This window comes from Heliangelus exortis, chromosome 12 (genome assembly GCF_036169615.1).
Source record: "Heliangelus exortis chromosome 12, bHelExo1.hap1, whole genome shotgun sequence".
In the NCBI taxonomy this organism is placed as follows: Eukaryota; Metazoa; Chordata; class Aves; order Apodiformes; family Trochilidae; genus Heliangelus; species Heliangelus exortis.
Window position 1 is genome coordinate 5960209 of NC_092433.1, and position 25303 is coordinate 5985511.

A 25303-nucleotide genomic window follows, 5' to 3' on the forward strand; every position below is an offset into this window, starting at 1 on the left:
CTTCCAAAACACAGACTTCAGCTTTTTCAGAGCTTTTAAATAAAAGCTTGCTTCTTACTGCAACAGGAACTAAGTCTTGTAATATCACCTAAAGACCACCCATACAGAGCTCCAAGAACAAGGCTGAAATGTTAATTTACCTTCTATTCTCAAATGTAGCATTATTTGATTAAAAACACATCTTTACAAAGAAGATTTTTCCCCATACTTCCAAGCTTTATTGCCCAGATAGACCTACTTTCAAAAACTAGTGGCTTTGAACTCAACTCAACAGTATAAATTAATTACCTGAGTTTATCTTGGTTTGTGGCAAATAAGAAAAGTATAACCAGTATTAAATTCCTAGAAACATTTCCAGTCTTACTTTGGCAAAACATTGTGGGTTTTGTGTCTTAAAATCTTGTTTCATTCTTGTTGTAGTTGAGATGGGAAGAATACAGTCTATAATGCTTTTCATTTGCTAAATCTACTAAATTGCCAAGACTGTACTTTAAAAATATTCCTGTAATTGAGATTATTACTGGCATCTATTTACTAAAGGAAAAGAATATGTATACCTTATAGAAGTAATAAGACACCTTCCCTTTTTTTTTCCATTTTTTATGATGAAAGCAAATTCTAACTTTTTTTCCTGCCTCTTTTCCCAAATACAACCTAGCAGGCAAAGATTCACCATAGAAAATAATGCTAAGTGCTTTCTCTGAGAATTCCTTCACCTTGGCTGCTGACTTACAATTTTTTTCCCCTACTTTAAGGTCTGATTGAAGAAAAGCCACTCATTTATGGTTTGCTAGATCTGAGAAGTAGAAAAATGCAAGGTGAGGAGGAAAAGCAGTATCCAAATCAAGGCATTAAATTTCACTGATTTAAGAAATGGCTGCATCTTTTTGAGATATTTGCTGTGGTTTAGTACTTGCAGAGGAGACAAATGCTTTGGTTAATTCAGCTGTCGGGTTGAGCAGAGCTGAGCAGTATTTTACCTTCCCTGCCCAGCAGCACACCGGTAACTCCAGAGCTCTGACTCAGATGATGTATAAACAGTACCTTGTTAAATTGTTATCTTCCCAGCTAGATATATTAGCATCTCTTAGCACCTGGCATATTTCCTGAAAGTTTACAACAGGCAGTTCAACTATAAGAGCAAAAGTTAGCACAAGGATTTTGGCACAGCTTCTAACACAGTGAGTTTGAAACAGTGCTCAAGAAATACAGCGTCCCATGAAGGACCTTTCCTAAGCAGGCACAGGCCAGTAAACTCTGCAGCATGAGTCAAAATTGCAACCTTCTAGGATAGTCATGAATATTAAATTACACTCTGAAACGATTGTTTGGAAGTTGCCCTGCCATGCTAAGTAAATGAGCTTTTCCTCTGTATTCAGTCTCTTTGGGTGAAATAGATTTGTAGCAGTGTTTTGGTTTTGTTAGTACTGAAGAGTCAACACAGGTCAGTGAGCAAACTGAATTGTCATCTGTCTGCATGGAACAGAATTGCTGGCTACATCTTAATCTGCAGCAAGCCTGGGGAGTCAGAAGAACCCTTCTGAGCCCAGCCCATCTTCTCTGCTGTACAGCAAAGGGTCTTTCTGGGTGCTGGTACAAAGCATACTCACAGTAAATGGCTCCTCAGGAATAGCCTCTGCTCCTTCACCTGTCCAGTCCTCGTAGAACCACTTCGCACAGTGAAAAGAGTTGGATTTAATTTTTTTCACTTTTATCTTCTCCAATAGATATCAAAAGTGATTTCCTGATGTTAGTGCAATATAAAATTTTAACTCACTTTGTATAGCTTCACTGGTTTTGGACCAGAAGATTTTTTTTCTCCTCTGTAGTATGATGTGCTTTGGCAAAAGCAATATTATTCTTTTATCATCAGCAGCTTGGGATGGGCATAATATTTACAAATGATGCCATGAACAAGTTATGCAAATCACCCAAATGAGAACCAGTAAGCTTTTATATCCTGCCAAACAATCGTGTATTGTAGAAATGCCACATTTTACAGTCAATTTGAGAAATGTTGAAGAGACTTTAAAACATTAGTGCCCTATATTTCATATTGCTCAGCATATACAACAGGATCAGTTAGTGCCATGAATCCAACAATACAGCCTTTGGAATACGAAGGAAAAAATAACTGTAATAGATTTTAGAAACCTAAGTGACTTTGAAAAGCTTCTTGGAACTTCATAATACTGTCAATTTTTTAAAGATCTTGTCTAAAATTGAAAACCTGTATGACTGCAAAGAGGCAATCTGTGCCTTTCTACTAGTATAAAAATACCATTTTGCAGTGCATGTAAATGAGCCATTATAAAATAAATCAGCAAAAGGTAATGGATTCACTTAACATATTAAGCTCTCCAAAGGGCTCATCTACACTGCAGAATTTACTAGTGAACTGGGCTAAGGATCAATGACTGCATGGCCACATTAACTGTGATTTTTAAAGTTGTTCCACATTCCCTTTGGCAGTGTCATGAAGAGGATTAGTTTTAGGAGGTTCTAGCTACCCAAAGTAGGGTTCCTGGGAGCCACATATCCAAGAGATTTCCAAAACCCCCTTTCCTAATTCACTGTGGTGTGACCAGTGGAGCCAATTCAGCTCTTCAGCTTCTACACTATTGCTAACTCATGTTTGAGTGATTTAAAGGCCCTATTGCACTATTTGTAAGGTTTTATTTTTCCAGCTCAGAAGAGGCATGTGGATTTTTGGATTAAAAAACAGCACAGGTTTTCCCTTGGAAAGAAAATTGCTAATCACAGTAGTAATCCACACAACTATCCTCCCCAGTTCCAAGGAAGAAACAAAGGAACATCTGGGGGAAATAAGCAGCAGCAAATACTTAACTGATAGGTAACAAGGGATTTGTGAGAACTACAAAATAATAACTTTTAAAAATCTTTCCATTGGTATTTTCAACCAAAAATATCTTTCATGCCATTGTACGTCTTAAATCCATAGAGTTTTCTACCTTTTCTTGTAAAGAACTAGTAGAAGAAGCTTATTTATTTAAAGTTTTTCTGAGTCCTAATCTTCCTGACAGACTTTACTGAAAGGGTTGCAGAGAAATAATACTACTTTTCTGGTGTTGTTACTCAAGTTTGTGTACTGAGCCCAATGCCCTTGTTTTGTGTGTGGCTGGTGTATTTTTTTTTTTTTTTTTTTTTGAGCAGTGAAGTATTTCTTGCTGGATAAGGGCAGAGCTGGTGATTTTCTAACCTTTGCTTATCAGTAGGTGGCTTTTGTTAAAGCATACAATAATTTTGTTCAGATTGAAATCATGACAGAAGCACCTGTGCTGTGTTTCTGGGCTGGATGAAGCCCTTGGCCTGTCCCTGCCAGCACTGGGGGCAGGGAGGTGGCAAGGAGGGCACATTTTAGAGGTAAAAAGAAATGCAGGGGGTTAAGTATGAGGTAGAGAAGTGGGGGTGAGGGGCACCCATCACCTCAGTAAAAATTCTGTGAGGAAAAAGAGGGGGCTGGGGCGGGAAACGGCCAACGGCCTCAGCACAGCTGAGGGGAGGAGAGGGAAGGCGGCCATCTTGTCTGTGGGGGTTTGTGGTGCACACACCCACCCACTGGCACTACTGGGATTGGACCTTTCCAGAACCTTCTCCTCAGGGTGGTACGGGCTGCAGCTCCTCCACTGGTAACTGAGTCCCACAAGAGGCTGCCAGACCCCAGAGGTGAGATGTGTGCAGGGAGAAGCTGCCACTGAGGCCACATAGTTGTGGCAAACTTCACCTTCCGGACAAAGCCCTTCCCTTCAGCTTGGGACACTGACAGGATTGGTGAAGACTGAAAAGGTGAGGTGGTGCTGGTTTTCTTAATTTAATTGGGATGTAAAAGTTATCAAGTTTTGCTGCCTGAGGGGAGTATAGCCCTGAGTACTGCTGCCTACAGGCCAAGGGCATCACACTACCTGTAAAGTAGGCAATTACAGGACATTTTTGTGACAAAATACCTTTGGAATTGTTACTTTCTACCCAAATTGAGTTGAATATCATGTTTAATATCACAAAGATATTAAAAATTGTACCTGCCTGTACCCCAAAAGACCGTTGAGCCTCTCTAACTGCATCTCCTTCCTTGCGCTTCTGTGTCCTGAGGTAATGTCCTCCCCGGCACTGCAGGGGCTGTCAGGTGCTCCCGGCCCAGCCTGGAGCCCAACACCAGGACCTCCAGTCCTCACTGCCAGCAGCAGCCCTGCATTTGCAACAAATTAATTTGTTAGGCCCAAGTGTTGGAACTGAATGAAAATATTACCACTGCTATGAAGTGCTCTACAAGTTTCTGGTGTTGAGGATGTAGCATTGCATATGTATATGTATGTAGTATTGTGGTGTTGAGAACTTGGTTCTGCTGGCAGTGTTGTATTATGAGCTATTTCACCAGTGCTGTGGAACGTGTAATATGTATTGCATGTGTTACAGAGGCAGGAAGGGATGATGAATGGATAATATGTGGCCTGCTTTCTGCTTCTGTTGATAAGTGACTGATAAAGCTGACAAATAGCTAGATTAAGTAAACAGAGCCTACATAACTCATTCAAAGTGAGTAACTGTTTACAAGTTATCAATTGTTATCTGCAGAATTTTCAATTAGGAATGATGGATCCCATTCCTGCATGGAAATAATAGGGCAGTGTATTACATGTATCAGGTACAAGAACAGTAAAATTGGCCATCTGACAATGCTCATCCTCAGGACAGAACTGGCAAGAAATAGAAGAGCAACAAATGTTGTTTGGACCAAGTGCAGCAATTTTTACTCCATCAAAGAACAAGAATCTGAATACAATGGGGAGTTTAGGATTTGGCTTCTAAATACAATCAGAATAATCTGTAGGCACTCCTAGAAGCTATTGTAACTAGTTACTACTCGAGGACCAATTTTCATCTCATTCCCATGAGTAGTGTTTGCAGAAAATGTTGAATGTGTATCTTTTTATTACAACAGGAAGATATGCCTCCTAATATAATACCACTTCATTTCATAATTCACTGTAGGATGAGAATGGGATTTCAGAGCTGTCGGTGTTTTAATCTCATGTTTCTTTGTCCAGAGCAAAAAGATGCATACAAATCATGTTAGGTTTAACAAATTTAGTTCATTGGTGGCTGTGTCATATTTGTGCCACATGTTAAAGGTGGAGGAGGGTATATGCTCAGCTCTGTATGATCAAGTGCTTGCTTTTAATTTAGTGAGTCGACTCTGCAACATCCTGATAACAAAACATGGCTTCAGATTCCTGAGATAACATTGAGTGCCAGTTGCACATCAGAGAGAAAATAACTTGGCTTGCAATAGCCTTGATTGATCCACAAAGTAAGAGGTTATAAACTGTTACGGAAGTGCTGACACAACCAAACGAGATAATACACTCCAGCACAGCCAGCAGCGCAGATGGAACACGCGGCTCTCAAGTGTCTCCGTGTGGCCTGACCACTCCTGCTGGAGTAGAGCTATCAACGCGAGGGAATCAAGGTGATGCATGAGAGCTCGGTGGGGATGGGTGCTCTCCCTCTTGGGGGTTTGGCACCCTCTGCTGTCCAGTCTTTGAACAAAAAAAAACACAAAAAACCAAACCCACAAAAAACAAAACCAACCAAACAAAAAAGAAATCGGGCTGCATAGGGGATATAGAAGAGCAAACCAAATTCTTAAATCAGCAGCTTTGGTAATCAGTCCCCCACATTATTTCTTGCTGCAGCAAACCATGAGTGTTTAAAAAAAGAAAAAGTATTTTCCTTGCTTCACAGTAGTAATTCCATTGCCCCTTTACTCATAAATAAGGTGACCCTGTCTTGGCTCCTAGTCCCATCACAAGGCTTCCTGACCAGTCATGTATGCAAACAAATCAGAAAAGCTCTGGTCCTGGAGGAGTATCAGATATTCTAGGGCACAGGGAGGGTTTTGCTACCTCAGCAAGGTCTCTGCCCAATTGTCACAGACTTAAAACAAGCCTACCAAAATGGAAATGCAGTGGAAACAAGCAGATTCATTCCTAACATCTGGCATGACTGTTCCTGCTACACGAGCATCTTGTGCTGCAGCTGACAGAGCTAAAAATTGTGTAGGGTACCTTATGCATGTTTTAGCTATTTAGCTAAATGTTTATTCACTCTAGGTTTTCATGGAAACAATTAACAAATGCTCTCCTTGACAGTGAGATGCAGAGCTTCTGCATCTTCAGGAACACAAAGGGGCACCTGCTTTACAGTAAGGGGACTTTAAACCAGAGGACTCTGGAAAACAGGGTTAAAAACTCAGGGAGAGTATTACGTACCTGAGTACATAATTGAATACCTCTTATATTTGGTTGAAAAGGTAAGAAATATATTCCATAGAGTAGACACAGCACCTGTAGGAAACAGCCTTTGTTTCTTCCTTGTGTTGTTTGCTTTTTGCATATGCACTTGCTTACTGTATTCAAGATAAAACCAGAAATCTATTAACCAGATCTGCAACACACACAGTGCCAGTCTTCCCTTAATAGGATAACAAGGCTGTGCTTCCCAGTAAAGGTCCTTCAATAGGTTCAATTATTAAATGGTTTCAGTTATAGCTATATCGGTTCTGAGTTATCAGTGACTTCAAGTATGAGATCAGTGTTGGCTTTACAAGAGCAGGACAAAAGCAGCCTTCTTCTGAGGGCAGAGATAGCTAGATCCTGACAGACACTGCTTCATTCCTCAGGCTAGCTCAAGTTCTGAGTAATAATCCTCTGACAGTTAATCTAGAGTCCAGAAAAGACATGTAATCCAAGGCAATACATACACATGTCTGTGTAAACCATCCTGCATGCTTTTTTTTTGTGGTGGGAATGTCCCTGGCCAGACAAGCATGGGGGGCAGCAGAAGCTTGCCCTGCCTGTCCTGGGGCTGTGGGTACCAAGTTCAACTAGAGGCTGTTCTCTGCAGGAACTGGCTAATTGTGCCTCTGCCTGTGCCTGCTAATGTCCACCATGTTCCTTGGGAAAAATAATTTGGAGAATGCAGCTATGGAGTACATTGCCACTTGTTTCTCTTCACTCCAGCAATCTCCACTCTGCTTCCGTAGCAGAGCATAAATAAATGGATTCACTAATCAGCAGCTTTTCTTTCCATACCCACTCTGCTTCCCTTCAAATCTCAGACCTGGGAAGATAATTAAAGGCTCAGGATAGTCATACTTGTTTCTATTATAAGCAGAAAAAAATACACTGATTCTAAGAAATTTCACTTTTGGAAATAGCTTTGGTTTAGTGCTGCAACAACCATGATCTTCTAAATAGACTGCAGCTCTTCACATTCAGTCTCAATAGAAAATAAAATGGAGGACGTGCAGAAGGCAGCACTGGCATAATTTGCATATAGTCTTTGAAAACAAATGTGGGATAATGTGGGATAGTGGCAACTGAAAACCAGCTTTATAATAGGCTTTTGCTGCAAATGTTGTGTTCAAGTAAAAGAAAATATGACCTTGTGGAAAAATAACCCTCACTCTAGCGTGTATCTGGGGGAAAAAAAAAAAGATAACAAACCATTATTTTTAAAAGGACACAGAATTAGATAGAAAACTGAGTGGTGGGGAAAAGCTAAATAAAACCCAGAATCCTTATTTGAGATCTCCAGTGAGTGGGAGCCATAGTACCTACTGCTGTCTGAACACAGGGCAGGCTGTTGCTGAGCTATATATTCACCCACAGATTGGTTTCCCCAAGCATCAACCAAGACATTGTTTTTATTGATTTATTTTGCTATCTTCCTACTGCAGTGATAGGATGACAAAAGAACCACCTGTGGGTATCCTAATATATCTAATGCCAGCAGATTTTCAGGTTGAATAAAAACAATAAATCTTTCTAGGCACAAAGGGGAAACCATGAGGTAAGTTAATTTGGGAAACTAAAGAGCATGATTTAAGAATATCGGGTTTGTTAGAATGGATCAGACTGGTTTACTATCCTCTCTCCAGAGATAGTTCCTAATGGATGACACAAAAGACAAAATAAGCCCCAAAACAGTTAACTGTTCAGTGGTACTTCAGGGGACTGGTCTGCCTTCTGACACTGTAGCAATAATTGTGTTATGCCAGTAAGGATGAGGTCTGATTCTCATTGTGATACGTACCTTCCAAGTGCTCCAAAATTAGGTGGTAGCTCTTAAAGAACCCAGATATAATGCAGATGCTCATGGCTGTGCTGATCTCTACATCTCCCATGGGATGCAGCCTGTATTTTTCCCTGTGGTAGCAGAGTTCTATTTGTTGTACAACTTCCTGTTAAATTAAGGGAGAAAATGAATAAACATGTAAACCTGTTCCATTGCTTAATATATTCATGAATCAAGGATACAACAGTAGCTAGTCAAAGCACATTAGAAAAAAAAGTTTTCTTTCTTCATGATTCTTCTAATGGGTTTTCCTGTCTCCTCACTTCCATGAACAGGCTGACCTTGTCTTGTGAAGTAAGCAGTCATGCTAACATAAAGCTCCTCAGTTCTAATCTACTTCAGCCCAGTAATTTTACACCCCTTTGAGCTTTCTGCTAGGAAAAGATTCCAGGAAGATTACCTCTGAGACTGGTTTACTCTGCTTTCCCCTAAACAGGTACAGGTTGGGCTTTAGTGAATGAAGCTCCCTACAAGAGTTGCTTTCCTAGTGTGTCTCAGCCCTGATCCGTTCCTGGAGGTGCACCTGGAAAGGTTAGTTTATGCCTTCTGGGAATTTCAGCTCCTGGATTCTACATCATATTTCTGTGTCTAAATTTTTATTCTGACCCTAGGAATTTAGCCATTCTTTGAAATCCTGATCTTCCATTTTTGATAATCAGGCTGTAAGATGTTATACACATGTGCACTGCTATTTATGTAGCTCAAGAAAGCAGTTTTGCATTATCTAGCAAATTGTCTAATATACTTGAGCTTCTTCAGACTGCATAACAGAAGATAAATTAAGGCTCAGTATTTCTGCTTTAATCCATGCCCATGAAACCCCAAGTAATATTGGTTGCCTCTGTAGAGGGGAGGCAGTAATACACACCTGCCAGCTTCAAACCTGCACCCTTCTCAGACACAGGACAAATAATCAAATTGAAGTGAAGATAGAAAAGCTCAGGAGAGATTTCAAAGGCAGCCAATAAAAGAGAAAAGCTAGAAACTGACACTCGCCAATAACAGGATTCTTAAAGCCTCAAATTTGATAAGCCCACAAACCAAAAGAAATTAAACAGGCTTTGCCACTTCAGGATGGCATGCTATGGAATTTTAACAGGATTCATAGCTATTAAAAAGTAATGGCATAAATTGGTAATTTAAAGTCAATATTGATTTGTTGCCAGATTCTACATATCAACAGTTGCACTTGAATGTCCATTTACTTTGCTCAGAAATAAATATTCCTGCCCAGCTGCATGTGCTACTTGGAAGAGAATCAGTTTTCACCACTGGCAAAGGGACAGGTTGTTATCTCAAGCCACATGGTTCATTGATTTATCTGTGGTGGTGTAAATACAGTAATTTATAGGGATGCTGTCAAGATCATTTATTTAAGAGGGTTTTTATTTTTTGGAAGAAGAATGATAACACATTCCCAGGTAAGAATGTGAGAGGCTTTCTGAGTATCTGGACTTATTAGCTGGTTGAGGTAAATGATCTCCATTTGATGTTTCTGGCTGGCAGAGTTAATTTATTTGTATAGAAGTATTTAATGATGCAGGGGGGTTGTTTTTGGTGGCTTAATTATTGTTTTGATCAGAGCTTCTGTATGGGTGGTAGTACTCTTAATAAGATAATCATACTTTTTCATCTGTTAATGAGTCTTTGGAGTATTCCCAACATGGTTTTAAGTCTGAGTTGTTTTCCCGCTCTTAGTTTAATTTCTGTGTTTCATTTGGCTTGTATAAAGAAAGGAGATGGGCTGCTTTACTGCTGTTTATAATCTGTCTTCCTAATCTGGTTTTCTGTTCTTGGTATGGTCAGGATTTTCCAAAACTACATAAGCATTTCTCATCAGGGGCAGGGGGATATCACTTTGCCTAGAAACTGAAACAACTAAATTGGGTATTTGTTCTCAGGTAAATAACAGTATTGGTTTTGTACAGTCTTGATATGGTATCTAAACTTCATCATTACAGAGTTTGTCGTCTGCCTCTCCCATCTGTATCTCTTAAAAAACCCCAAAACATTCCCTGTTTCTTTGCCTGCTAATACTTGCTAATCAGTATTGGCAAGATCATTGTCAAATACAGCAAATACTGATAGTACAGGCAGTATTTGGAAGTTAATCTTAGAAAGGGTATGGCCTTACTGAAGTAATTGGGTGTTAATGGTAACTGTCTTGTGTAGATGTCAAATGGAATTATAAGAGAATCTGGGAAGTGGATAGAAATGTGAAGAGGAGAACCATGAAAGAGCAAAGTTAAAATTGTATAAATAGAGGGCTTTGGCTTTACCTGTAGAGATGAATATTCTAATTCTCATAGTATCTTCTATACAGAGGATTTATATACTCAACTTTTATCTGTTTTGTGACCATACTTTCTTTCCCTCTTTTTCATTTTTTATTCTGAGTTTATTGAGCCTGGATCTTATTTGCTTTCAGAGCCATTGGGGACATGAAAAAGCAAGTGGTGTCTGAATGTTCATATGTGCTGCCTGCCACAAGCCCAAATAGCTGTTCAGTCCTCTACTATAATCATACAGGTGCCTATGACAAATACTGTACTGGGAGAAGGTGCTAATTAGGCAATTCCTCCTTCTCTGTAATGTTCTCATCCTCTTGGTGCCACAGAAAAAGAAATGTAAATATGACACAGATAGTGGAGTATGATCCTTCCTTCCTTCCCTTTCACTTGCTTGTTGTGCCAGCATCACTTGTAGACTGCACATCTCACAGGAACTGGAGGAATTGTAAACCTTGTAGAAGTCCAAAGTGAGTATCACTTAGGGAAATCTGACCTGTTTACTTAGTCTATAATTAAAAATAAATCAAGAAAGCAAACTCAAGGTGTTAATGAGAAGTGCAACCTGATTGTAATATTAGAATCCAAATCTATCCAGCCACTCCAGGCAGCCTGACCTTATGGTGAAATGAAACATACCTTTTCTATAAAATACTGTTCTTACAGCAAAAATCAAATTAATATTTTCTTAAATGACTAAGGATCCTTAGTTTCATGTGAGCAGATTTCTTCTAATGTGAAGGCAACACAGCCTTTACTATGCCTTGTGAATGGCTGCTGGAGGGTGGGAATAAATCTTCATACCAATGGCTATCCCTGGGCTGTTTTCAGTGCTTTGGATCAGCTTATTCTACAGCACGGCCACCAACCCTGCTCTGCACACAGCATTTGTGCTGTGGTGACCAAGAGCATCTTTGGATCTCTTACTGCAATCAGTAAGCATTTTGTAGCAGTTCATACTTTCATTAGATAGCCAGCAAGACACTCACAAGCTGTTCAACACAGGCAATACTGGTTCAGCACTTGGGTGACCTGACCAGTTCCCTGCTTGCTCAACTTCAAAATCATCAGCTCAAAAAGAAAGGGCTCCTAGTCCAGCTTTACGTTCAGAGCTGGGCAGTGGTTCTTCATTAGAGCATGGTTAGGATCTCTTTGGGACTGCTGGACTGTTTCTTGTGTGGTGAGCTTCCAGATGGAAGGAGGTCTGGTAACATTCTGGAGATTAGTTACCAAAAACAAAAATAGTAAAAAGGAAGGACTAGAAGCAACTAGAGTGGAGGAACAGGGCTTGTTATATCTTCTTATCACAAATCTGCAGAGTTAGCAATGATTTTCTGCTTGGTACACATAGTAAACTGGGGAAAGAGCATCAACCACATCTACTTATAAGTAGCTTGGGAAAACTTTGAGGTTACTCACATCTTCTTTCCTCATCTCTCCCAGGCTTGAGCCTAAGAAGTTTTGCTCTCTGTTGTGAGCTGTATAATGTACCCTATATGTGCAAATTCTTCAACTATTTAAGTATGAAAAAAATATGAAAAGCTGGCAAGGATCCTAACATCCAGTCATAGGAAGTATGAGGAGAGACTATGCCCTGGGGAGCATGTAGGATGCCATGGCTCTGCTTTCTGTGGCCAGTATTTCTTACTAGGGGCAACATTATAATAAAACTTCCAAAGATAGCTTTGAAGTGCCCTTTTCTGCTAGTAGCCTGGAGGGAGAAAATATTTATATATGCCCCTTTGCAGAATAGCAAATGTGAAAGATTGGATGTTATCTCCTCCTGTGTGCAAGGAGACTTAGAATAAGGAGCAGGATTTCAGATCTGAAATATCAGACTCTTGAAGGCTCAGTTTTAGGCTTGTATCACTTCTTCAGTGACTTGTTTCCTTTATGGGTGAAGGGCTCAACTTTCTGCCATTATTCAAATCAAGTTGTGACAGAGTCTACTTTGTGTCAGTTATCTCCCTTATTACTGCATGAACCTGGGGGACCCAGCTAACTCTGTACCTCATATACAGGGAGCTGTTGTACAAGTACAGGTTAAACAAAAACCTCACTGAAAAGCTAAGTCTAAACAGACTAGACAAAGGGCAGGGGAAAACTACACAAATGTAAAGTGAAAAGCATTATGGCTGGTAAAAGCCATTTCTTTTTCATGAACTTTTTTCCCCTTGCAATGTTAAGAATTAATCTGTAGTGTAAAATAAACCAAAGAACCCAAGTGAGGTACAATAGATATTAATAGGAAATAATAAAAATTGGCTGTGCAGCTGTTAGGTGAAATGAGAAAGACAAAATGCAGGTGGAAAAAGCAGTCAGGCATAAGAAAGCATGCATAGAAGCTAAGCTGGAGAGAAGGTGGAAGGTGGGTGGACTGTGAGGACCAGTTTACAGATGCTTTCTTCTGCTGCTGACAGTGGAGCATCTAACTAAAGGCTCTGTAGCCTTTTTTTGTCAGTTGCCTAAAATGACAGATAAGGGAGCTACATGGGCCCTGCAGCTTTTATGTGCTGAATTTGGAGTCTCAGAAACAGAAAGTAGGAAGGCCCAGAACAAACCACCTGTAAGTTTCTTTTTCCAACCTATAGCTGAGCCTGGTATCCACACCAACCAAGTGCCTTTTAAACAGAGCTCTCCTGAATATTTGAAACAGGAAAGTGTTGCCTCAATAACTGCTGACATCCCCCTGTTCACACCATAAGCTACCAGCACTTCTGGGACCTGTGTTAATGGTGGGAGCACCTTTAGCAAGGCCACAGAAGGAGTCTGAATTGCACATACCTTGTGTGCCATCAGCATTCTTCTGCAACAGCCAAGGTCTGAGTGGCCCTTCCCTTGTGTCTGTTATGATTCCGTTGGGGATGAATCGAATGTCTGTCACAGGACTGTCAGCTGAGCCTTTTACCAACTTTAGAACTGACATAATTTTCAGATTAAACAAAGTCTGAGAACAGGAAGAGCAAAGCAGAAGTCCAGGGATGTCACTTGGTCACCCACAGGGGGTTCTCTCTTGGGTTAGAGTTAGTCTGATTCACCAACCACAGAGATGGCAACTGCAAATACTTCAACCTACATCTCTGGTTATTACTGCAGAAGTACAAGCTGTACCATGATGCCCATTGAAACAGTGGAGAGCACTGCAATTGTAAGCTGAGTTAAACCAACAGCATTTGCTGAAGAAGTCCCTATAGTTAGGGAAAATTTAATTAATTCAAAGCACAGTGTTGAGCTCCCTGTGAAGTAGAGTTAGACTAACTCGGCTGGACCTCAGCTCCCCTTTGGGCATCCTGAGCCATGCTGGCTTGCCCTTTAGCTCTTATAATGCCCCATTCCTTTCACAAACACCAACTTTTGCCCTATTAGTGGGCCAGTTTGCAGATGAGGGTCATGAGGGGTCCCATGATTTCAGAAGCACTCCCCATGTACAATACAAATATAATTCCAGTAAGACCAGTATGTGGTACTCATATGTCTCCATGAGGGCCAATCTCACAATCCTCATTCAAGAAAATCATATACTCTAGAAGAAGGGACAAAAAGTTTTAAGCAACTTGAATCTAGTTTGAATTAATATATCTGTAACTGGTTTGGGTTAGTACAGCTGGGATTTGGTAGCGAGGGCTACCAAAACAGCAAAGCAATCACCTCTGTATTTTGCTCCCACTGACATCTGCAATATTCCTGTAACTGAATTATTCCCAATTCACTGAAAGGAAATGCTCTGCTCTGAGTGTTACCTTTGAGCACAAGCACAGGACTGCAACCCCCCCCCCCCCCAGTCCTGTTCATAGCACTAGGATGGACAGCTTGAGCCTTCTGTCTGTGCACTCAGAAGTTCAGTGCAGTCAGAGGGACCTCTTGGCATTTACAGTCTACAGGAGTACGGTCCTAATTATTGTAGTAAAACAAAAGCCAAGCTGAATGTTTCACTGCAAGGAGCAGAAAATTCTGCTTATGGAACAATTGGCTGACACTGATGTGATGCCTGGGCACTGATTACCTAATGTTGCTCACAGCTTGAAAACTTAGCTTCAAAAAAGGCTTTTCTCAATATAAAGGAACAACAGAAGGAAAAGGCAGTGTGGTGCTAGCAATATATGTAACTTGCTGATTCCAGTACTGAGGATTCAGAGAAAATTAATAATCTCTCTTTAATCACTCGATGTAAACAAGATAAATAAGTTTTTAATGATTACAAGGCTGATGATCCTAAAAGATGTGGCTTATTTTGCGTGAAGTATTCAGGTTAATTTTGTAGAAGAAATGGCCTACCATAGTCTGCATCAAAACAAAACCAAGAATCAAGTCATACTGAGAGGCTGTAGGGAAAGAGGTGAACCATCATGGTTCTTGGAGATTAGTGTGTTGCCAAGGATAGCTTTTGTTGCAGAAATGGAGCATAGTGAGAAATCTGTGGGTAGCCTTGAGCCAGGAAGTGTCAGAGGCTCAGGAGCAGAATGCTCTAGAGGAACAGAGTGTTTGCCACCTGGCATTGCCAAAGGTGTGGATGGTTTGTTCAGAGTGAGCTGCCATGGAAGAGGGGAAACCCCTCAGCAGACTGGATGGTAAATAATCTCTAAAAGAAGACAAGGTACAATTTTTAAGGCATAATATCTTCTTAAACTGTGCTAGCACAATTGCTGAAGATGATCTATTGCCTGGAGTACCAGAAATGGGATGGAATATAACAGTAAGAAGTCATGCACTTAAAGATTAATTAGAATAACTGAGAGTAAGCTCAGAGGTTCATCAAATGTGAGATTATGAGAAGAGGAATCCAGATATCTTGTTTGCTGTAGGATAACTATGATGCCACTGTAATGTGGTCTTAAAAATGGATGTATTCTGGGATGCATTGAGTGAGGTATTTTCAGTAGATGGCAAAGTATTAATATCACTGTACAAGGCAGTTGTTAAACCCTTGTTTAGAACAGTGCATGCAGAGCAGAAGGTAGAGAGGGCACTGAAGAATGGAAAAACTATTTAGAAGACTAAAAACACAGCAGAAAGTCTGAGAGGATCTAATTGCTACTTATAGGGACATTTTAGGTAAATATCAGAGAGGTGAAATTAATTTGAAGGGTAATAATGGTAAAGAACAAATGGCTATAAATTGGCAGTGAATACATTTAGTCTGGAAATGAGAAAGTTTCTGGTTTCAGAAGAGTGGATGTTAGAAAGCTTTGAGGACAGAAGCAAGACATCCAAGCTGTCTGAAGGCAGGGTGCCCATGCAGCAGCGTTGCTATCCAGATTATCCTCCAAACTGGGTGATAAAATGGTGTTGGGCGACTTGTGTATTGCCCTGCCTGTGGCAGGGATATCAAGAGCTTTCATCCCTGTACAATTAAATGTGTATTTGTGGTACATTAGCCCCGTGCTTCAGGATGTTTGCTGGAATAATAGAAGGTCCAGAGAGGAAGATTCAGCTTCCTTTTGGTGCCTTTTCAACCTCTTCCATATGACCACAGTTGACACAAAGCTAGTGGTGCATCATGAAGCTGGCCAGACTTGGTGCCCTTCTGTGGCTGACAGTTATAGCAGGACATCGAAGCCAGTGTGTAGTGGCCAAACAGACCTTCTAGGTGTTTCACGGATCAAACTGGTGAGGACGGTGTTTCTTTTTATGCACTATTTGCCTTCTCCTGTTGCAGGAAGGCTGAATCCAGGCTCACGCGAGCCTTTCAAAGGCTCTTGCTGGCCTGACAACTTTGCGGTACTCCTGACTTTTGCGTTTTCCTTCCTGTTGCACGCTGTAGTTCGAGGCTTTTGCAGAACAAGCCCTAAACTCCTCAGAGGCTGAGCCTGGGGATAGGGGGTGACTTCTCTCACCGGCGGTGTATGGGGCGGTGTTCCTCGGAACCCACGGCGACTGGATGTCTGGCCGGGGTGGCCCGGGGCTGCCAGGAGCCGCACTCGATTATCCTGCCGGTGTCTGCAGGGACTCAATTAGACGGTGCAGAAGCAGTTTAATTTGAATAGTTAATTCCACCTTGCTTGCCCGCCCGCCGCAGGGGCTCGGCGCGGTACTCGGCGGGGCTCTCCGGGGCATCGGCATGGCGAGACCCCCCTCTAGCGGAAGGCCCGGGCCTCGCCGCACCCCTCGGCGGGAAGGGGAGCGGGCGGGCCGCCGCCGGGCCTGCTCGCCTTACCGGCCCTCGGCATCGTGGGGACGAAGCCCGGCGGCTCCGGGGGAGCCTTTCCTTGGTACCGCGCCGCCGCGGCTGCCGGGCCCCGGGGCGGCTGCTTGCCCGCGGGACCCCGCGGTGCTGGGCGCGCTGTGCTCCCTCCCGAGGGCGAGGGGAAACGGCTCCGCTTTTTACTTTAAGCCACTGGGAAACGGAGGTTTTGCATCTGCGTGGAGAGCAAAATCTCTCCTGTGAGGGTGCGTGGCTGTGTACATCCAGCTCGGTATCGCACTGCAGTGCTCGGTGGTGATTTGGGCTCGGCGCGTACACCGCGTACAGCCCAGCGTAGGTAATTTGCCCGCTGGATGCGTAATTAGCAAGTTCACGGTTACATTCGTTCTTCCTGCCCGCTGTTCCGGCACTGTCAAGTCTATTTATTTCTTAACACTTCTCTACTTCGGAGACAAATGATTACAGCTCGTTTTATTCCGCCTGCTCTTCCCTTCCGAACACTTATTTCCAGTTGCTAGCAACTAGTGTCCACCGCAACGCCAGGGGCACGCACGCACCAATAATCCCCGCAACGCCAAGACGGGTTCCTGCTCTGCAGCCAGCGGGCTGGGCGAGCCGGCCGAGCGAACGCGGCCCGGGAGCGCGTCCCTCCCGGCGACCGGCGGTGCGGAGCGCGGCTGCAGCGCTCCCGCCGCCGTCTCGGCCCGCCGGTCTCGGCCCGCCGCCGCCGCAGCAGATGCGCTCCCGGGGAGCGCAAGGGTTTTTCGCGCTCAGCTCCCGCTGTTCCCGGACACCGATTGCACGGCCGGCCGGCGGGCTCGGTGCCGGCCACCGCCTCGATCTGGGCCGCCTGCGCGGATCGGAGAGTGGCGAGGGGGTGGGGGGGCGCTCCCTTCCCACTCCTCCGTCTCCGTCGCACGGGCAGGAGGAGCGCGGTGTTGCACAACCCGCTTCCTTTTTCTTTCGCTTCGCTGCGCCGCGGGCAGCGGCGGCGAGTGCGCGGGGCGCTGGTCTCCACCCTGAGGAGTGGAGGGGAAGGATGGGACTGGGGCATCCCACCCGCTCCCCGCAAACTGCGGCGCCGGCACGGCCCGCTGGCTGCACGGCCCCCGCGGAGAGGGTCGCGGGGGCACCACCGGGCCTTTAACCCCGACCGACGGGGGCTGACTGATATCCGGGGGGCGGGGGGAAGAGGGGTGAATCCTCGCCGCGTCATGGGGGGTATGCAGACGGGACCGCGCATCCCGCGGGAGGCACCGGTAGCCGTGCCGGGCTATTCCCCTGCCCGCGGCGGCGGAGTGAAGGAGGCCGGGCAGGGTGGGGACGGCTGCCCTGCCCCGCCTCGGCCCGGCAGACTCGCGGCGGCGGCGCGTCCCGTTACTGGCGGCCGCTGCCCCCGGCGCGGCGGGAGCAGGTGTCCGGGGGCAGGAGCCCGGGGCAGCGCGCCGGGGGCGGGGCCGGCGGCGGGCCCCGCGGGACCGGGCGGGCGGACAGCCCGGGGGTGCGGCCGACGGCGGCGGCGGCGGACTCGGCGCGCCCGCGCCAGGAGAGAGCCGGAGCGCCCGAAAAGCCGGGAGGGGAGGGGAGGGCGGAGGGGCGGGAGGGGGGGAGGCAGGCGGGCGGGCGGCGGGCGCATGCGCTCTGGCGGGCCGTGCCATATTGGAATGAGGCAGTGAGCGGAGCGCCGGGGAGCCCGAGCCCCGGCAGCGGCGCAGGGCTGGAAAAACTCCCCGCAGGTGAGGCGGGCGGCGGCGGTGCCCGTGCGCGGGCGGAGCGGCCTCGGGCGCAACTGTTGGGGACGTTTTGCCGGCGTGGCGCGGGGCCCGAAGGGTTTTTCCGGGCTCCCGAAGTTTGGATGCGGGAAAAAGGCGGCGAGGGAGGAGGAGGAGGAGGAGAAGGAGAAGGAGGGGGTGGGGGGGGTGGGGGGAAGAGGCAGGCGGAGCGCGGCGGGGAGGCGGCGGCGGCAGCGCGGGGGGAGCGCGCCTTCGCCAGCGCCGAGGAGCGATGCGCGGGGCTGCCCGCCCGCCGCCGCCGCCGCGCAGCTGCCCGCGCGCAACTCTGCGCGCGCCCGCTAGGGGCCCGCGGCGTCCCGCGGCGCGCTCGGGCCGAAGTTGCCCTCCTGGCCGGCCTCGCGCCCGCCGGGGGTGGCGCCCGCTGGGGCTCGCGCCCGGCCCGCCCGGCCCCCGCGGGAACTTTGTGCGCGCCGCCCCGGCCGGTCCGTGCCCGCGCCCGCGGGGGGCCGAGCCCACCCAGCGCCTCTCTCTCGCCCCCCTCCCCTTCAAAATGGCGGTGGAAGGGGACCTTTAAACCCCGCTCCGCACCCCCGCCGGGCGCGGCCGTGCCCCTCTCGGCGCGGTGCGCGTCCCGCCCGGGGCAGCGGCTGGCGTCGCTCCCCGTCAAGTGGCCCGTCAGCGGGCGGCTCTTCGCCTCCCGTTCTGGATGGGTGTGGGGGGAGAGGGGCGGGCGCCGCCTCCGCGGCCGCGCCGCCGGTTCTCCCGCAGCGCCGCCGCCCGCGCTGCGGGGCCTGCGCTGCCGCGGGGCCGGGCATTGTGTGCGCGCCGCGCCCGCCGTCGCCGCCGCTCCGCACCTCCGGTGTCTCCGCGCCCGGCGGCGTTCCGGCGAGCCGGAGCCTTTGTCTCTCGGGGAGTCGGTCTGCGCTGCCCGCCGCTTCTGCACCTGAAGTCGTAAATCCGCCGCCGGTGACACTGCCCGGGCGGCCGCCGGGGATGCCCCGGGACGCCAACTTGGGGTCGGGGAGGAATCGGCGGAGGGGCAGCGGCTGCGGGAGGGCTCCCGCCCGGGTCGGGCAGCGCCCGGTGGCAGCGGGAGGGCGCGATGCCCGCGTGGGGAGGACCGTGCAAGTTTTCCGTGTGCGGCTTTTGCAAACTTGTTACCAGGGCTTTCCCCCCGCCCCCCTCCGCAGTGGAAATAATGAAAGGAGAAGAAAAACAAGGCGGGCAGTTAGCCGTGAATTTTTTACCACGTTCGCTTCTGCAGTTCTACATGGCCTTATTTATTCAGAAATAGGTTAGTGGTGCCCGTTTCGCGGTCGCACGAGAGCTTTGGTGGAACAATTATATCTACTTTAGAGAAACTTGTTGCCGTGATGAAATGGTTTTATGTGGTAACCTTTGTGTCTGACAGTTTTACCTGCTCTGACAGCAGAATTCTGGTGGGAGAGGTTTTACAGCAAAAGAAAAGGCCTACCTTGCTGTTTCTTTGCTGTTCCTTCCTTCATGGGAGCTGGCCAGGAGGTTACCATAGCAAATGTGTCTGTAAGGCAGAATTCGAGGTGCACCGTGCAAAAGTCATGCAGAAGGAATTGATAACCCATCTTATAACTTCAGAAATATCATTGCTTTGCAACTTATGGAAGGTTTATAATGTATGTGAATTGCTCACAAACGTATAAAGAGGCAAAGTTGTTCTTGCTGGAGCAGGGGCTGTGTCTTGTAGCTTCTGCAGCACTTGCCAGTGTGGAATCCTGATCTGGTTATGTGGTTGCTGTTTCAGAATAGCCAGCTTTTTGGGCAAATGTCAAGATGAAAATATATCAATTAACTGTGAAAACTGGTTTCCTGTGGGCTAGGTGCTACTGACGTGGATTTTGCAACTTAAAAAGAGTTTAAAAGCATCTATCTATCTAAAAGATCATCTATAGGAAGAAGAGTTAGCGGGCTTCCTGCCTTCAGCTCAGCCATTTCCTCTTTTACTTTTGGTTTGTGAATTGTTGCTGTGATTGAAGGATGAGAATGAAATCTTGTTCTTTGCAAAACCTATGTTAGAAGAAAAACAGGAAGATGCTTCTGGACAAGACAACAAAATAAACCCTATAGGTCTCACCCTGCTTTTGTTTGTGACTCGTACTCAAGGCTTAGCAAGGAAGTGTTGGGAGAAGGGCTTTGCTGGTGTTTGGTGTGGGTCTCTGCTGGGCAGTTACGTTGGAAGGCTTCAGTATCCTGTTATGTTAAAGCTGACAGGCACGTTCTCCACAGGAGACAGCAGTGCAAGATAGATAGCTGAGACACAGGGGCAGATCTTGGCGGTTATTGATCTGTGTGGTTTTTCCTTGCAGTTTTTTCCCCCCTCTACTATTAATTTACTGGTATTGAATTGTCTTATCTGATTCTTAAACCTGGCAAATCTCCTAAGCAATTGCTGCGTGGAGAAGGTGGGTTAAGTGTAAGATGACATGTTAATGACTGATGGAGTGTGTGTGGTGTAATCTTTATATTCTGGGAACCATTCCGCTGTCTCGTGGGGAAGATGTTAAAGAGTATCACAAAAATAGGTTTATGATACTATGTTTGGTAACACATTACAGGGGTTTTTTGTTGTTTCGTGGCAGACCAGTGACAGCTCTAGACCTTAGCCCTTTCCTCCATGCTTGCTTTTTGAATCCCCTCTATTTCTTGGTGGAAGCAACTTTAGTGCCATTACTGTGCTCCCAGTTGTGAAGTTTGGCCATGGCAAGATCATCATGCAGTGCTGCAGACACTGCTCCTGTCACTTTGTGCTGGTTTGACTTAAGTAATTGTCCTACAAGTGTTGTGCCTTAGACACATGGCAACTTAATTACATGAACACTTTGACAGTGAAATGACTTGTCATTAGATTCACTGAAGTGTCCTTTAAGCTCAGGAGAAATTGAAACCTGGGAGGTTTATAGTAAGGGGGATTTTTGGAAGAGAGCTTTGTTGCTACATTACCCTGGCAGGCAGCGTTACAGAGAGGCTTCAGGTTTGGTTTCTTGACCTTTAAGCATTTCTTTATCTTACAGATCAATCGTTGTGTTAAAACTGCATAGCCTGTGTAATTTAAAAGTGTTTTTTGGAGCGATGAAGTCTTTCTTTTGTGTTGTCCATCTGACTCATCTTGCTTGATGGTTACCAGATATTGTCTGTGGTCTTTGCTTTGAGCATCAGTGTTACTGCTCGTAGTGGGTTTGACTTTGTGCTGGTTTCCTTCTGCTTTTGAGCAGTGGCTGTCAGTTTTTAGGTCATAGGTTTAAAGTTGAGGTGGGTGTTGATAATTTATAAAGATTTTGTTGATTTTTTTTGTGTTGTTGTTTGGCTGGTTTTCCTCTTTCGAAGACCAGTTTCTTACTTAAAAAGTCGGGGGATAAAGTAAGGAGGTGGGACTTGATGTTTTTGTTGTTGTTGTTTTGTTTTGATTCAAATGCTTGCTGAAATTGTCCTGAAGGCAAACAGGGTATAAGCATCAAGATCCTGAAAGGGAGATTTAGCAGTTTGTCTTCTTGAAGTTTACCAAAACTTGAAAATGAAAGTAAATTTTTATGTTATTTATTTATTTCTATTTTATAAAAAGTTATGTCACCAATATTATGATATTTTTAATGTACTAATATGTTTTTGCTAACTTTAACCCTTAATTCTTTCCACTTCTTGGTTTTCTTTCTATTGTTAAAGAAAGAAGTATCAAAATGTCCCTTATTCTTCATTGGATTTTAAAATGTTTTTTCTTTAGGGTATAGGATATACTTTTTTCTAAAAATTAAGACTGAGCACATACACGTTTTGTATTCACACTGTATCCACGTAGATTTTTTCATTATTGTTGTTGGTATTATGCCAGTTGATTTTTTCATCCTTATGATTATTGTTGTTGTTACTATGCTCCTATCTTATGGCTGAGCTTATATCCTCTAAGTGCACATAGCAAAGGCTGGTCTGTAGAATTGAACCATTACAACATGAATTCTTCTCTGTGTTCTTAATAGGGCATCTCTGGGGAATCACTTGTTTGAATATGTTAAATGTTCCCTGATAGGAAAAGAGGTGTGAGCTTAGGCTGGAACAAGATATTCTGCATATTAGTTGGGACTCTCTGTGTCTTTGGTAAATAGTGTATTTTAACCAATGCAAACCTGCATAGTAGTTACAGAATCCTAGATGAATGCTTTACAAAACCTTGGAAAATGGGATGTTGTAAGTCTTAGGGGTAGCTTTCTGCTTTGTTTGTTTCAGTAGTATTGGATTATCACCTACAGACACCACTGAGGAGCCTTTTGCTAGGAACTCTGCAAATAAGCAAGGCCTGGGAGCCACAGGACTGAAGAAACTCTGGTCCCAAAGTCTCTTTCTTCCTCTGTCACCCCATCCTCTTTTTCCCTTTTTGGCTCTTCTGGATTTTCTGTGATAGCTGCCTTGGTCTTTCTTTCAGTGGAGGCAGGGATGTTTAGATTTATTTTCCTTGTAAAGCCAAGCATCCTCGTACAACACTTAATATCAATGAGACCCCCTGCCTCTCTGTCATGTTTTGCTGACTGGTTTTGATGAAGATGCAGAAAACTCTGCACATGCAGTTGTTTCAAATTAAACAAATGAGCCTTGTTTCCTAAGAAAACAAAGTAAGCAATAATGTTACAAAGTGAACTTAAGAGGATTTCATCAAGGTTTGTGGTAGAATACCCATTCCTTCTGTAGGAGCCTGACTCTAGTACCAGGATGTCTGCTCTTTCAAGCTACCCTTTAGTAAGACAGAACAGTCTTAAATGACACTACTTTTTGCTGCACGGATTACTTCTTGTAAACAATGTTCAAAGAGGAATTTTGCCTTCACTTAAAGTAGGTGAGTGCCGTGTGTGTTTTGTTTTGGCTTTTTTTCACCCATTCTTACTTAGCAGGTGAACTGATTGCAAATGCTTACTTACAGTTCCGGTGAGGTGCTCATTACAGAGGTAATTATAACAATTTCTTCAGATTATTTGGGCATCTAAAATGTGATTATTGTCTCTAGATTCACCCTGAGCAGCAGCTTTCTGGTTTCCAAGGTCATTGTTTATATTGCTGTGGCACTTCATTTACACTGGTTTATTTGCTGTTACACTTGAGGACACTCTTGCTCACTTCAGAAATGATCTCTTTCTTCAAACAGATGACTTGAGAAGGAGACTAGTGGAATTTGATGTTATCTACGAATGATGCAGATGTGAAACCAGCTTTGAGATTCTCAGAGCCATGGAGGAGAGAGGGAAAAGATTAATCTTGGATTTTATTTTTTTTCTTTAAGAGTAAACTACAGGATTCTGCCACCTTCTCTCCCATTTTGTCTGATTTGAGTTGAGGGCTCTCAGTGCATCTCAAGAGGTCCTCTGCCTTGCAGAACTGGGTCACTGGTTGAAAGTAATGGTGGTGGTTGGGAACCCTGCAAGATTTTTCTGTTTGTCACTTAATCTTTTTCAAGGATCTAAGGGACTGGAGCAATGATATTGAAGTAGATATCAAGTGGATTGGAGAAGATTAATTCCGTCTTGATGTATTTAAGAGGCTGTAGTCTCTGTTCTTCTGGGGATGGGTGAGAGAAAGCCATAAATAGCACCTTCAGATTTGTCATTGTTTTCAGAAGAAACTGATCAAGCCAGGAAGTGAAGGCACTTCCCCTCTAATGCTGGGTGCACATTTATTATACATGGCTTTGTAAGTTCTGGGGGTGTCTTGCCTCTCTGTACTGGAGTAAGTGATGCCCTGACATTGCTTATCTCTTTCTTGGTTTCTTGACCTGTGAAAATACATATAAATGGAAGATTTTCAGTTTTATTTAGAATATTTTTTCTTTCTGTAACTTGACTGTTACAAATACATTAGGATACAGCTTCTCAGGAGCTGTAGTAATGTGCACGTTTGCTGCTTGAGTGTGCTCTTTGCTCTGTGCAAGGAGGGCATGGCCTGTGGTTTAAAAAAGTATTTACTTGTTTTGAACTCTTAAAAATATTTTAATTCTATGGACTGTGAAGCTCCTTTATACTGCAAAGCCTTGTCTGAAACTAGGGTGGGTTTTTTTGTATCTTTCTCTCTTGTTAAAGCATTTTTTGTTGGCCTCAGTACCCATTAACATAGGTCCCAGAAGGAGAACGTGGTGCTGAAATGCTGTGGTGTTCCTAAGCAGAACTGAGAAATACCATTGCAGCCTAACAGGTGCATGTATTACATCCACAGGCTTCAGACTTTCCAAATATATTGGTATTTGGTTTTTCCTAATGTTGAGTTCAAAATATGCCCCCATTCACGTGTGAGCACTGAACTGTTCAAGGGGTGTTTTAGCACAAATGGCAAGATCTCTGCAACAAAATTCTTCAAGAAATGTCTGGGTAGGAAATGCCTAGCAAACAGGCAGAGGGGAAACACAGGGTGCTTTCTTGCAGAACTCACATAATGCATATCCTAAAAGAGAAATTATTGAGGAAGGCAGTGGTTCCTTGCAGGATTAACTCTGCTCATTGCTCTTTAAAGTGTTACCAGGAGGGTTAAACTAATGGCCCCAAGAAATAATGAAAGTGCAGGATCAGTCAGAAGTGTTACATATATAGCACTAATTGGCCAGTTGAACTGAACTAATCAACTCCTTTCAAACAAATGGGTACCGGCATATGAAAATCTTCCCCTCTTTCAGTGAAATTTTTTCTCCTTTATTTGCAAAATAAAATCTGATCAAGTTATCAGTAAGGCTTTGTTTAGTCCAGCAGCCAAGAGCAGAAGTCTTCTTTTTAAAGTGATTATGTTATGTCTTAAGTTATTTGTTAGATTTTTTTAATAGATTGGTGGGGGATCAAGGGTGGAGGAACTGAAGATTGAATTCCCATTGCTGTTGTGATTGGATCTTACTTCACTCTCTAGCAAATGTAAGCATGTATATTGTCATTCCTCCTAATGAAAACCAGTGTATTTAAGGAGGTGGCTTGGCTTAGTACATGAAT

The 25303-nt window shown here is 44.6% G+C and overlaps 1 protein-coding gene across 3 annotated transcripts in view; it reads left to right on the forward strand.

Moving 5' to 3' along the window:
• The first annotated feature begins 3655 nt into the window (after positions 1-3655).
• The window catches only part of SFMBT1 (Scm like with four mbt domains 1), an 88927-nt gene continuing 67279 nt past the window's right edge, over positions 3656-25303 (forward strand). For 2 of the 3 annotated variants that reach the window (XM_071755646.1, XM_071755648.1), the window contains exons 1-2: positions 3656-3807; positions 8594-8688. The gene's annotated coding sequence lies outside the window, so the exon portion shown is untranslated. Of the gene's footprint in view, positions 3808-8593; positions 8689-18211; positions 18324-25303 lie in introns of those variants that run through there. The other variant, XM_071755644.1, reaches the window with a different exon arrangement.